A 13,045-nucleotide genomic window follows, 5' to 3' on the forward strand; every position below is an offset into this window, starting at 1 on the left:
CATTTAAAGATACATACACACATTTACTTGAAATCATTACACTCTGCTTTAAAACCTCCAAAGAAGGAGAGCCCACCACCTCCTGAGGAAGCCTGTTCCACTGAGGGATTGCTCTAACTGTCAGGAAGTTCTTCCTAATGTTTAGCCGAAAACTCTTGATTTAATTTCAACCTGTTGGCTCTGATCCAACCTTCTGGGGCAGCAAAAAACAACTCTATGCCATCCTCTATGTGACAGCCCTTCAAGTACTTGAAGATGGTTATCCTATCACCTCTCAGTCATCTCCTCTCCAAGCTAAACATTCCAAGCTCCTTTTCTCATAGGACTTGATTTCCAGACCCCTCACCCTCTTCGTTGCCCTCCTCTGGACACATTCTAGCTTGTCTATATCCTTCTGAAAATGTGGTGCCCAAAACTGAACACAATCCTCTATATGAGGTCTAACTAGAGCAGAGTAGAGCGATACCATCACTTCTCGTGATCTGGACACTGCTTCTGTTGATCCAGCCCCAAACCGCATTTGCCCTTTTAGCCACGATAACACACTACTGACTCACATTCTGTGTATGGTCTACTAAGACCCCTAGATCCTTTTCCCACCTACTACTGCCAAGACAAGTCCCCCTCCATCCTATAATTAATGCTTTTGATTTTTCTTTCTGAAATGCAGAACTTTGCATTTATCTCTGTTGAAATTCATTTTGTTTTAGCCCAGTTTTCCAGCGTGTCAAGATCATCCTGTATCCTTACTCTGTCTTCGACGTATTTGCTACCCCTCCCAATTTAGTATCATCTGTAAATTTAATAAGCATTCCCTCCTTCATCCAAATCATTTATAAAAATGTATTGTCGAAGGCTCTCACAGCCGGAGAACGATGGTTGTTGTGGGTTTTCCGGGCTGTATTGCCGTGGTCTTGGCATTGTAGTTCCTGACGTTTCGCCAGCAGCTGCTGGCGAAACGTCAGGAACTACAATGCCAAGACCACAGCAATACAGCCCGGAAAACCCACAACAACCATTTATAAAAATGTCGAACAGAACAGATCCCAAAACCAATCCCTGAGACACTCCACTTTTCCCTCTTCGGGGAACTTTTCTGCACACTTTCTTCTCATTGGGGCCTTTTCCCCTGTGGTGCCACTGGATGGTTTTAAGATGGGCTTTTAAAATCAGCAATTCCTGTAGTAATTGCCCATTTTAAAAAGTTTCTTCCCAACCTTTCTGGTGGCACCACAGGGAATATGACAGCCTTGAGGGGCTGATGGCAGGAAAATTGTGCCAACGTGGGCAGGGCCTTGGAAAAGTGAACCTTCCCACTGGACTGTGATATGTTTGGTCTGCCCTCGTCTCAAAAAAGAATGGAAGCAAATTTGGGAAAGGACAATGTTGTGTGACTGTTTTTACTCTGTATGTTAAAGTCAAGCAAAACCTCCGTGTAAACGGCCTTAGCTGTTTGTATGGGACAGTATTAAACTGAGATTGTTCGGGAAGATGCTCTACAGTTAAGTATTCTCCACCTAGGTTTGGGCTGCAGTCTTCAGAGGCATCTTCCATCCCCTCTCCTTTCTTCGTTTTGTGAGGACGCTTGGTAGGCAGAGGCCTGAAATAAGCAAGTAGGCTGAAAAACCTGCAACAGAGTGCTTGCCATTTGAAGTGGCATGTTCACAGCGGGCCAGGTTGTTTGCAATGTTTGCAAGTGTTGAAAAGAGCAGTAGAAGACAGCAGCTCTTTAACGAGGTACTGATTTTCCCCCATCACAAGAAATACAAGTGGAGTCCTAACAAGATCCATTGAAAAAACTCTCAAAAATTGTTAGACAAACCATAGCTGGCATCCGATTCTAAGCCCCAAGTTTGATGTTCAGCTTAGGGCACCTGTTGCTGTTGCACAAATGAGATTACAGACCATTTCAACGTTAAAACTTTACTGGAGCATAGAGTACAAAATATAAATAATCCATATTATAAATACAATGAAGGCATCCCTCAAAAGGGGCACATATGATACTGATTTTTTTTTAAGTGAAGGAGTGTGGTTCTATAACAAACCTGTCCCTTAATATTAAACATTGGCATAGACCTTAGCTATCCATTTTAGCCCACTGGTGATGCAGTGGTCAGCAGAACTCAGGCCACATTAAATAAATACATAAATAAATACATTAAATAAATAGGTGCATATCATGAAACCCACCCCACACACATTGCTGGTTTCACTCCCTTAAGCTTGGGTCCCCCAGAGATTTCCACAGATGGAAAAGATTTTCAACCATGGATCATAACTTATCCACTTCTTTTCTTTCCTGCTGCAGCCCAAAATGCCCCCACCCTCAAGTGCTGCTCCCAGAGGAAAAAGTGACCCCCCCTCTAGTAATGGCTGGGGTGGTCATAGGTCTGTAATGAGGGGGAACTGGCAAAAAAAACCCTTTCCATTTGCAGAAATCCTCCATTACTGTTGAATCTTCATATTCCCATTTAAAGCTGCGCTATGAGCGAAGACCCTTGCCACCACAGCTGAGAAGGACTGCAGGCGCCATAAGGTGTGTTGCTGGAGTGGCTCGGACTTCCAAATGAACGTATTACATTTGATTGGACTGGCTGTGCCATCTAGATCCTACAGAAGAAGAAGAGGGGGAGAAAGCAGAGTTACATGTGCTTTCTGGCCAGACGGTTGAATGACTTAACAACAATTCTGCCTCACATGCCCTGCTCTCTGTGCCCCTGCCTTCAGAGATGGTGGGTGGCAACCAGATAGGAATTTTCAGTGGCGGCACTTTCCTTACGGAGGCTTTCTTGGCACCGAGGCTGCTCTCGTTCAGGGACCAGGCCAAAGATTTGTGTTCATCCAGGTTTAATAAAGGGTAAAACCTTTAACATTTTATAGTTTGCTGTTAGTTTGAAAACTCTTGTTTTACGCTGCTCAGTTATCTTTGCTTTTATGCCATCTTTGTGTTTTTTAATGCTGGATTTTAAACTTTTAATTTTAGAATTTTTATTACATGTTATTCTGTAAGCTGCCTTGGGCAGGTTCCACAGAGAGGCGGTATAAAAATGTTCTGAATAAATAAATTCAGTTGTGCGGCTTCATCTTGGTAAGGTGACAAAGAAAGCAGACCAGGACAAGCTCTCTTGTGACAGTCTCTTTACTGCACGCACTTCTGAGCTGAGGTCTGATACTGGAAAATTATTTTGGAGCTAGGCACTGAACAGCTATCACCTGTGGGTCCAGGCTAAGTCTCAGAGCAAAAAACAGGTGACCGAGAAGGAATTAAGTATTGAGGAGCCCCTTTCTTGGGGAATGGAGTAAATTTGGTATCAGGGCTTGGACTCCCTTCTATGCCTGCTGTTAGCTTAGACACAGACCATGTTTGTGGATTTCAAAGTGTTTTAGTCTCCTGCAGGGCTTTTTTTCAGCGGGAACGTGGTGGAACGGAGTTCTGGCACCGCTTGAAAATGGTCACATGGCCGGTGGCCTTGCCCCCTGATCTCCAGACAGAGGGGAGTTTATAAATCAAATGTTATTATTATTAACGGGCTCTTTGGAAGGAAAAGCAAATGTTCCTCTTCCCCTCTGATGCAGCCAAAATAAGAGGCAAGGAAAAGGACTGGGCTAGTAAGCTTTTCCTGCCACCTGTGAAATTGGCAAGACACGCTCAGTTGCATGAGCCAGTGGAGAAGTGCAGTAATGACAATTTGCATTGACAACACAAGTATGAGTTTTCCCTCCACTCTTCTGTACACATAGTTGGTTGGAATGTTATGTGAAGGAAACATTCCAGAATGTATTATTTTACAGAGGAAAAAAAAGTAGGCAAGGCTCTAAAAACGTGATACAGTTAGAATGCATTTGCTCACACGGAAGTGTAACTAGCAAACAGGGCAATTACTGGTTACTCCCCTCTGTCTGGAGATCAGGGGGCGGGGCCACCGGCCATGTGACCGTTTTCTACGAGGGCAACCCACGGAGTTCCACCAACAGCAGCCAACAAAGATCTTAATCCCCGTAATTAACACAATACACATTAACTTTCTCCTAACAAATGTTAATGATTCTACTAAAGTGCAAGAGCAAGCAAGTACAGAAATACATTTCACCACTTAATACTGACGGCTATAGCTCAATCCTAAATAAACAATGATATAAGGTATACAAAATTCAATAAGTGCACAATGGTACATTAAAAAGACCCACAGTTCATATACAATTCTGGAGAGGGGTGGTGTGGAGGTGAATAATACTCTTCCTCTGTGGCATATAAATGGTCAGCTTAAACGGAAGTTTTTTCATTCTAGTTTCTTCTCTTCCACAGGTACAGCAGGATGTAGCTCTCTGAAGGTGGTCACCTCCTGAATTAATGTGTGTCTAGTCGTAAGGGGGACCCCACTGTGCAGTTTCAACGTGGGAGCCCCCTCCAAAGAGTCCCAAATTCCCGACAGGGCGCTAGCTACTTTCCTGTTTCGTCACCACTTTCTCACGGGAAAATTTTCATACTTCATTCTCAGCTCGCCAAATTGGCAAACGTGTCTGTTTCTTTTGGTCTTTTGACTAGAATTGTGTACTTACTGAATTTTGTTTACCCTATATCATTGTTTATTTAGGATTGAGCTATAGCTGTTGGTATTAAGTGTATCTCTTTAAATGAGCTCTGGTTACAATGAGATGTGAAAAATATTTATGAATTTGTACTTACCTGCTTATTTCCTGTAATGATGAAGTGGTAAAATGCAGGGCTTTTTTTCAGCAGGAACACGGGTGGGGGGGACGGAGTTCCGGAACCTCTTGAAAATGGTCACATGGCCGGTGGCCCCGCCCCCTGATCTCCAGACAGAGGGGAGTTGAGATTGCCCTCCGCGCCACATGGCGCGGAGGGCAATCTCAACTCCCCTCTGTCTGGAGATCAGGGGGTGGGGCCACCGGCCATGTGACCGTTTTCTACGAGGGCAACCCACGGAGTTCCACCACCTCTTTTCCCAGAAAAAAAGCCCTGGTGAAATGTATTTCTGTACTTGCTTGCACTTGCACTTTAGTAGAATCATTAACATTTGTTGAGAGAAAGTTAATGTGTATTGTGTTAATTACGGGGATTAAGATATTTGTTGGCACACTGAAATGTAAGGCATATTCCCCCATACATGGACATGGAGCTGCCTTATCCTGAGTCAGACTATTTGTCAGTCAAGGTTAATATTGTCTACTCAGACGGGCAGCAGCTCTCCAGGGTCTCAGGCAGAGGTCTTTCACATCACCTACCACCTGACCCTTTGAACTGAACTAATAGTGGGAGAAAGGCTGTAAAGAGCTCGAAGTGACATGTGTGAAATCTACCAGAGTAAAGTACATCCACCCAGTCATAGAGGGGTCTAAAATATTTCATTTTTTCAAGTGTCTGCACCTGAGTTGTTAAATTTTCTTACAGCCCTGCTTCGTGATTCCTGTACATTCTCTTCACCAAACCCCTTTCATCTTGTAAACTCACCTTCTGAAGGAGGCCTGACAGCTTATTCAAGGCTGATCGTAGGTCAGTGATGTTTAGTGGTTGACAATACCGTCCCAGAAGTTCATGATAATGGCGAAGTCCTTGATTTATTTTCTGCAGGCAATGCTAGGAGAAAAATAATTGGATTTTTTTAAAATTCCAGAATCAAGCGTTCTCTGAATTACACTGGAAGCTGTCCCCTAATCCTAGATGTTGAAAATGGTCTGTGAATGTTAACTGAGAAAAGGAAATTGTTCTGCACCTGTTCAGGGGCACTGTCATCTTTGCTACTCACATATTCAAGGACTGAGCCCTGGCATTCAAAGCCGACTCCTGAGGTTAGCATTAGCAGAGAGTCAAATGAAGACCAAACCACTGCTAAAACACCTGAGGGATAAAAAAAATCTCTTCCTTTCCTTGGACTGCCTAGTGCTGGAAATCTTGCTATTTCATCTCATCCCTCTTTCGGTATTCAGACAAAATCTAAAAAGAGAGCTGGAGTAGAATACCTGAGACGGACAGTTCAATCCCCTCCTTCGGATTGTGAGACAGCAATAAAAAAAGAGGTAGAAGCTGGTGGTCGTGACGGGATGTGCAGCCAGTGAGGCAGAATAGAGTCTCATGTTCAACTCACTCATATGCTACAGCCTCACAAATATTACCAGCTGCTGACACTGCAGGGAATGCGTTTTTTCCTTTTTAAAAATTTCATTTGGACTTATCCTTTCTTTCCTCATTATGAACACTCAGTGGCTAGCCCACTACACATCACTCACTTCCCCAAACTCGGAAGAATTTGACACTCTTTCAACTCCTCAGTCATTCTTCAAGAGATTGGAAGATTATGGTATGGTCTAAAACGGTGCTTTTCAAACTTACAGGGAACAGTTTCCTTATTGCCTGTCAAGGAACACCTGAATGTCCGCTAGGGAATTTGCTGTATGTTGCAAAGGACTCTGGGACATATGCCAAGAAAGCACACTCTTGCGCAGAGAGGACAACAGGCAGGCTTGTTGGATCTCAGTTTCTTGTATTATATTTTTATCCCTCCTTTCCGACAAGGAGCTCAGAGTGTACATGATGGCTGCTTCCTTCTTTTTATACTCATAAGATCCCTGTGAGGTCGGTGAAGCCAAGAGGGAAACTTACCACATATGGCAACTGTCCATGCAGTGCACCATGCCTGCCCCAGCCTGCCTTATGGGAATGAGGTTTCAGGAGAATATCAACAGTGGAGTACAGGCTGTGTTTCAAGGAACCTTTCCTGCTGCTATCCAGCATCTGATTAACTCTGCCTAAGCTTCTACTCAGAAAACCCCAGCATGGCCTAAAATGCTATTTCAAATCCATCAGTCTATATCTTGTAAAAATATTTGAGAGAGGTGAGCTACTAAGCTCCGCAAGGCTGTTGTCATCTTTATATCAGCAAAGCTGAAGATCAATGGCACAAAACACAACAACACAAATAAGTATTATTTTACTACACAGGTGGATTTCCATTATAAGAAATCAACATGATTGCCTGATTTAAAACAAAAAAGTGGTTACCATTTTATTATCATTGCCTAGGGACTCCGGGTCACAGTGGTCTTCACATTCAATCTTGAGAAATGAATCTGGCTCATTTGTATTCTAGAGGAAAATAAAGCAGACACCAGGTATAAGGATGTCTCATTCCCAGACTTGAAAAACCAGTGTCCAGGTGGGAAGAGACAACTACCCCTGCCATGTATATTTTCTGCTTTACCATCATTCAGTCCCAGTTCTAATGTTGAACTCCTAATCCAGCATTTCCCCAACATCGTGTAACGAGCTTTTGCCCGTGTCTGAAACTAAGCTTCTACTTAACCAAAAGAAAGATGTATGTATCTTTTTCGTGGAAAGCTTTCAGCAATTTTCAGACCTGTCAAACAGCTAAGTTCTTTGAACCACCTGTTTATCAGTACACTTATTTTATATAGGGTTCGATATTGCTTTGCAACTCTTCATCAAACACAGACGCATGTCTAGAGTTTATTTCACTTTATTGAAAATACACCCTCGTTTTTTAATGAAGCAAGTAATTAAAATATAAATGGTTATTAATATAAATCCTATAAAAACATAACACAGAAAGACAATAAGAAATAAGTTTGCTAACATTTCCTAATAAATTCCAAGTTTAACATAATCAAAGTTTCTATGAAAGGCATGGGTAAAAATAAATTCTCACCTAAATTCTCTCAAAAGATTCCTTCCATCAGAGCTCTGACATTCTATCTGAATTTGCATTTTTATAAGTCATCATATGCAAATATCTAAGGTCTATTCACATGATAGCACAAACAAACAATAATTGGTCTGATACTTCATTGAATATTCATAGTTTCTATTGTATAACCTTCCAGTTAGTAAAAAACGATGTTATACTCAAACTTGCAAAACAAAACTATAAATCTCTGAGAAATGTCAGAAAAAGTTAAGTTGAGAGATCACTATTGGTTGAATCTCTGATAGAGGAACATTAATCTCGATAGAGTCCACTATTTTAATTAACTGTCAAAAGATTAAAGCGCACCTGTTAGAATTACCTAACAGGGGGAAAAAACACAGACGGTTCATGCAAAGTTTGAAAGTTCATCTAGAATATAAGTGCTTGGCCTAGTATTGCTCAGTATTGATTATTGTCATGTGCTTTTCTCTATATTGGTGCAACAATCGAAACAGGAATAAAATCCATCTGACTCCCTCTTTTGCTTTGTGTACTCCCACAACTCCTGCTCGTGTTGTGGTTGAGTCCAATAAAAGGGAGCACATCTCGCCTACTCTTAGGATATTTGGGTTGAGTGGAAACTCTTTTCCAGGTCTGATGGGTTCTCAGCCAACCTGCCACTTTATGAGTTGGCTTCCCATTGGATGCCATCTAACAGAATCTAGCTTTAGGATTAAGCTTCTCCCTCCACACACACTACTTGTGTATGCTTTCTCTCTCTCTGCTTTGGCATATATTTCCTTTCCTAGAGCATCTAATGCCATCTATGTGCTGCCTCAAATTGCTACTGTCACAGCTTCTCTGTTGAGATCACATATACTATGGGCACTTAACTGGGCGATTCCTGATGCTTTTACACACGAGTCTCTTACAAATCATACAAACTGCCCTGTGTGGTCCATGTTGCAATCTGAAGATGTCAGAGGACTACGGAGCATACATGTGTGATCATTCGATCACTCATGCTTCCAGATTTTTCTTGCCAACTTCGGGAGCATTGTTGAGGCTGGGTTATCTTCAACATCTTCTGCTATCTTCAATATCTTCTGCTATTTAAGGTGCTTACAACCCTTTCTTCCACACTGAAGCAGCAATAAAGACCCACCCCCCACTCACCCCCGCTGCCACCATAACTCCCTACAAATAATCATTTGGTGCAGTATTGATTATTTATTTATGTCATTTATAGTCTGCCTTTCTCACTGAGACTCAAGGCAGGTTACAGAGAGCCAAGCTACAAGTGACGAATTACACTCGCCTGGCAAGTGAACAGACTCGCGTAGTGATCAAGTGGAGGGAAAGTGAACAGGGAGGAATACGCGTGAGTCTGTTCACTTGCCAGGCAAGTGTAATTCATCACTTGTAGCTTGGCTCATAGTGTGAGATTAGTACAGTCTATATCAAAGACAATTGTTCAATAAACAATGCCATAGGGTAAATAAATGCAAGTTTATGAAGATAACATTAGCAAAAATCCAATACAGAGTTGAAAAAATGCTGAAACAGAGCATAAGCAATTCTAGGATTGACATTAGACAACATAGAACTAGCCCGCTGGATCTATAGGAGTACATACTTAAAGCAATAGATAGGACATAGGGCAACATAGTGAAGCCTGTGGTCCCTATCTCCTTAGTGAAGCATCTCTTTGAGACCCCCTCCCTACAGATTAGCTCTTCTGTCTGAGTAAAAAGCCCTTTTGAATAATTCAGTTTTGCATCGTCTGCAGAAAGCCAGGAGAGTGGGGGCTCTTCTGACTTCCTCAGGCAGGCCGTTCCACAGGGCGGGGGCCACCACAGAGAAGGCCTCTGTGCAGGCAGCTGTTGATTTCACCCATGAACAGGGTGGCACCTGCAGGAAACGAAGCCGCCATGGCGGAACATAGGGAGGGGGGCGGTCCCCAATTTCTCTCAAGCCCCAGGATTTCCTGAAAATATATGGAGGGGGCATCTTGAAGGAAATGGTTAACACTCCCTCCCCTCCTGCTACTTTCCCACTTTGTATCACCCTTTCTTGAAGGCAGTTTAGGGAGGGGGGCTAGGGGGGATTACATTTGCATACAATAGCCAATTTGATCCTGCTGGCCAGATTTATCGAGTATGGATATGCTCTTGCATTAAAAAATTTTTTTTACTCTAATCATGGGGTTTAGATTCAGCAACGTTGCATAAAAAATCAAGATACCCTCTCCAAACATAAATGATCATAGTTAAACACCCCCCACCCCCATGAAACATGCCCAATAACATCTTAACCTTAACATTTATTATTCCTTAAAACTGTTTTTACAATAGGGTAGTTAAAGACTGGCAGGTTTTCCCCCCAATCATGTGAAAACAAAACCAGTGATGCTGTAATATTAGAATATTAAGTGAAAAACACACCAATTGCATCACAACCTGTGGTTTCAGAATGAAGATGACATAAGAAACTATTATAAATGGTTGCAAAAAAAAGTCTCGATGTGCAAGAGAATATTTTATATCAGAAAATTCTGGAAGGATTTTAGAGAAAACCATTAATTGCTGACAATCTATTACACTGTGTCTAGATCTCCCTGCCCCTCCCCACACATGTAGAAGTTACTGTATCCATCTATCTATGGGTGAACTGGGGATTCTAATTCACATTAGCAAAAATGAGTAAAGAGCCAGGGCATAGTAATTATTTTGATTGAAGTCACATCGAGTATTTTTATTTATTAACTCCTCAAGGCAAGAAACTATGTTCTTGCTACTGTGTGAAGTACTAAACACACTGATGGCATTGCAAAAAAAAACATAACAATAACAACAATGTCAACAATAATATGCAATGTTAAGACCCACCTGACTCAATCACGGTTCCTTGTGTCTCATAAAAGCCCCCCTCCCAACTCCTCTCCTAGTTCACATTCATTCCAGGCCCCTATTATCCTCAACCGTCTTAACTCTCTTCTCTAAACAAACTCAGACTCAAAATGGATGAATAAATACTATTTCTCACCCAATATTGCCTTCCTTGAGCAAAAGAGCAAAACTATCACAGTTGTTGCAAATCTCCTCCAGTCACTGTCTCCTGCCTTCTTGTACAGACAAATCCCAGGTCCCTTTGTTCTGGGAGATAATCACTGCAGCCAGGGCTTTTTTTCAGCAGGAATGCAGTGGAACGGAGTTCCGGCACCTCTTAAAAATGGTCACATGGCTGGTGGCCCCGCCCCTGATCTCCAGACAGAGGGGAGTTGAGATTGCCCTCCGCGGCAATCTCAACTCCCCTCTGCCTGGAGATCAGGGGCGGGGCCACCAGCCATGTGACCATTTTCACCGAGGGCAATTCAAACTTTAAAAAATTCCCCCCTTGTTCCAGCTGACCCAAAGTGACATCATTGTGCGGTTTTGAGTTCCACCACCTCTTTTCCCAGAAAAACAGCCCTGACTGCAGCCCCAACAAATAAACTCTTCTAGCTTGACCTTGGAACTTAGAACCCCAGAGTTCTCCCTGCACTCCTATTCAGTGGTCTATGCTGCTATTTGGGACTTTGGCCCTCTAAAATAGGGAGCTCTGTTGCCACTCACCAGTGTCAAGGATTTGACTCCCAACTTCTGCAGCTCATCGATGATCTCTTCTGAGGCATTTTTACAATGCTGCCAGTTAGTGCCAGAAGAACCAATGGGCTGAGGCAGCCCTCTGGAAGCCCCAAACATTAGCAGAAGGAGGCAAAGAAGGCAGCTTTTCCAGTAGCTCCTCAGGCTGTTCATCTCTACTAGCGTTCAGATTGAGCCTGGAATGATGCAGGAGGACTAGACTTGAGACTGGGAGTTTGAGGAACCAGGCTCCCTATTTATGCTTCTGTCACAGGTGACTCAGGCAGGCAGTGGGGATTTCCCTTGAGGCCTGACAGGTGGGGGTGGGACAGAGCAATGATGTCAGGGATTAGAACTAAGTCCAACAGGTCCCATTCACTGTGACACTGATGAGTGCACTGGAAAAGCAGAAGCAATGTGCCTCCCTGGGCTCTCCAGTGTGGGTAACCTCAAAAGGCTGCTTAGTTGACTAATCTGAGTTGGACACCAGACGCTCCAAACAGGGTCGGCCAGTTGCAAATCCCCCTTTTCTCTCCCTACCTGTGTGTACAAACACAGAGAGAGAGAGAGAGAGAGAGAGATTCTAAGTGTTTTTCTTATTTCATGCAATACATATGTTGAAAGAAAGAACAAGGACAGATAACCAGAAGCCCCTAAAAACAGGACTTATCTCCTGACTTTAAATCATGGGGTAGAAGTATACACAAGAACACACTTGTATACAAGTATACACATGGGGTAGAAGTATACACAAGAACAGACTCTGGCCATTTTCACACTGCTTACCAGCCATGGAACATCGCGCCAAGCTCCTGGAACAACAGCGTCTTCCTGGCGTGATCACGCCAGGAAAACACTGTTGTTCCAGGAGCTTGGCGCGATGTTCCGTGGCTGGTAAGCAGTGTGAAAATGACCTCTTTCTCAATCATCATAGCCTAGACCATTTAGAGCTTCAGAAGAATTAATTTACAGCCTCCTTTCTGGAAATGGGCAAGTCAGCAGCAGGGACTCTTGCAGGGAATGGTCAGCTTTCATTACAAGTGGATTATTCTGCAATGAATGACCTAATCCAGTCAAACTAGGTGCAGGTACAGGATACATTTCTTTGGCCTCTTCATAGGCTGATTAAAAGAAGACAAGGGCCAGAACAGCCTCTCCTATAGACAACTTTTTAAGACTTACAGCACCCACTCACCCAGCATATTAGCAACTGTTGCAGGATGCTAGAATACCCTGCTTGGAAATTACTATTCTAATTAATTAGACACTTGACAGAGCTAACAATAGAACCCATGTAGAATCCATAACCAAAGAAACTATCTCTTTTATACATAAATATTTTTCTATTGGGAAAATGACAAATGGGATAAGAATGCAATAAACAGATGTGCAATAAAGTGTTGTGGTTGCCTAGTACTGACTACTAAGGGGATTTGTTTCCTAAAGCTATAGTGGCTGCTTCTGTTATTTTGGGGAGGGTTAACATACACACACCCTTCTTTTTTAAGATTTCAGGTTTTTCTGCAAATCTGGGGCTTTTCTAAGGTTCATAGCATAATCTCTCTTGTCTGTCCATGGCACCAGTCTCTGGTTTTATCCACATTTTTGGCCATGTTGAGAAAAAGATACATTGATAATGGTTTCTTCATGTCCTAGGAAATGCATACTGGAGAACTGAGTGGCTCCTTGGAGCATAATGTGGCTGTCTTGTACTGGTCAACTGTACCAAGGTAGTCAGTTTCCTGCACTGAAGCA

The sequence above is a fragment of the Eublepharis macularius genome, chromosome 4, assembly GCF_028583425.1.
Source record: "Eublepharis macularius isolate TG4126 chromosome 4, MPM_Emac_v1.0, whole genome shotgun sequence".
NCBI lineage: Eukaryota > Metazoa > Chordata > Lepidosauria > Squamata > Eublepharidae > Eublepharis > Eublepharis macularius.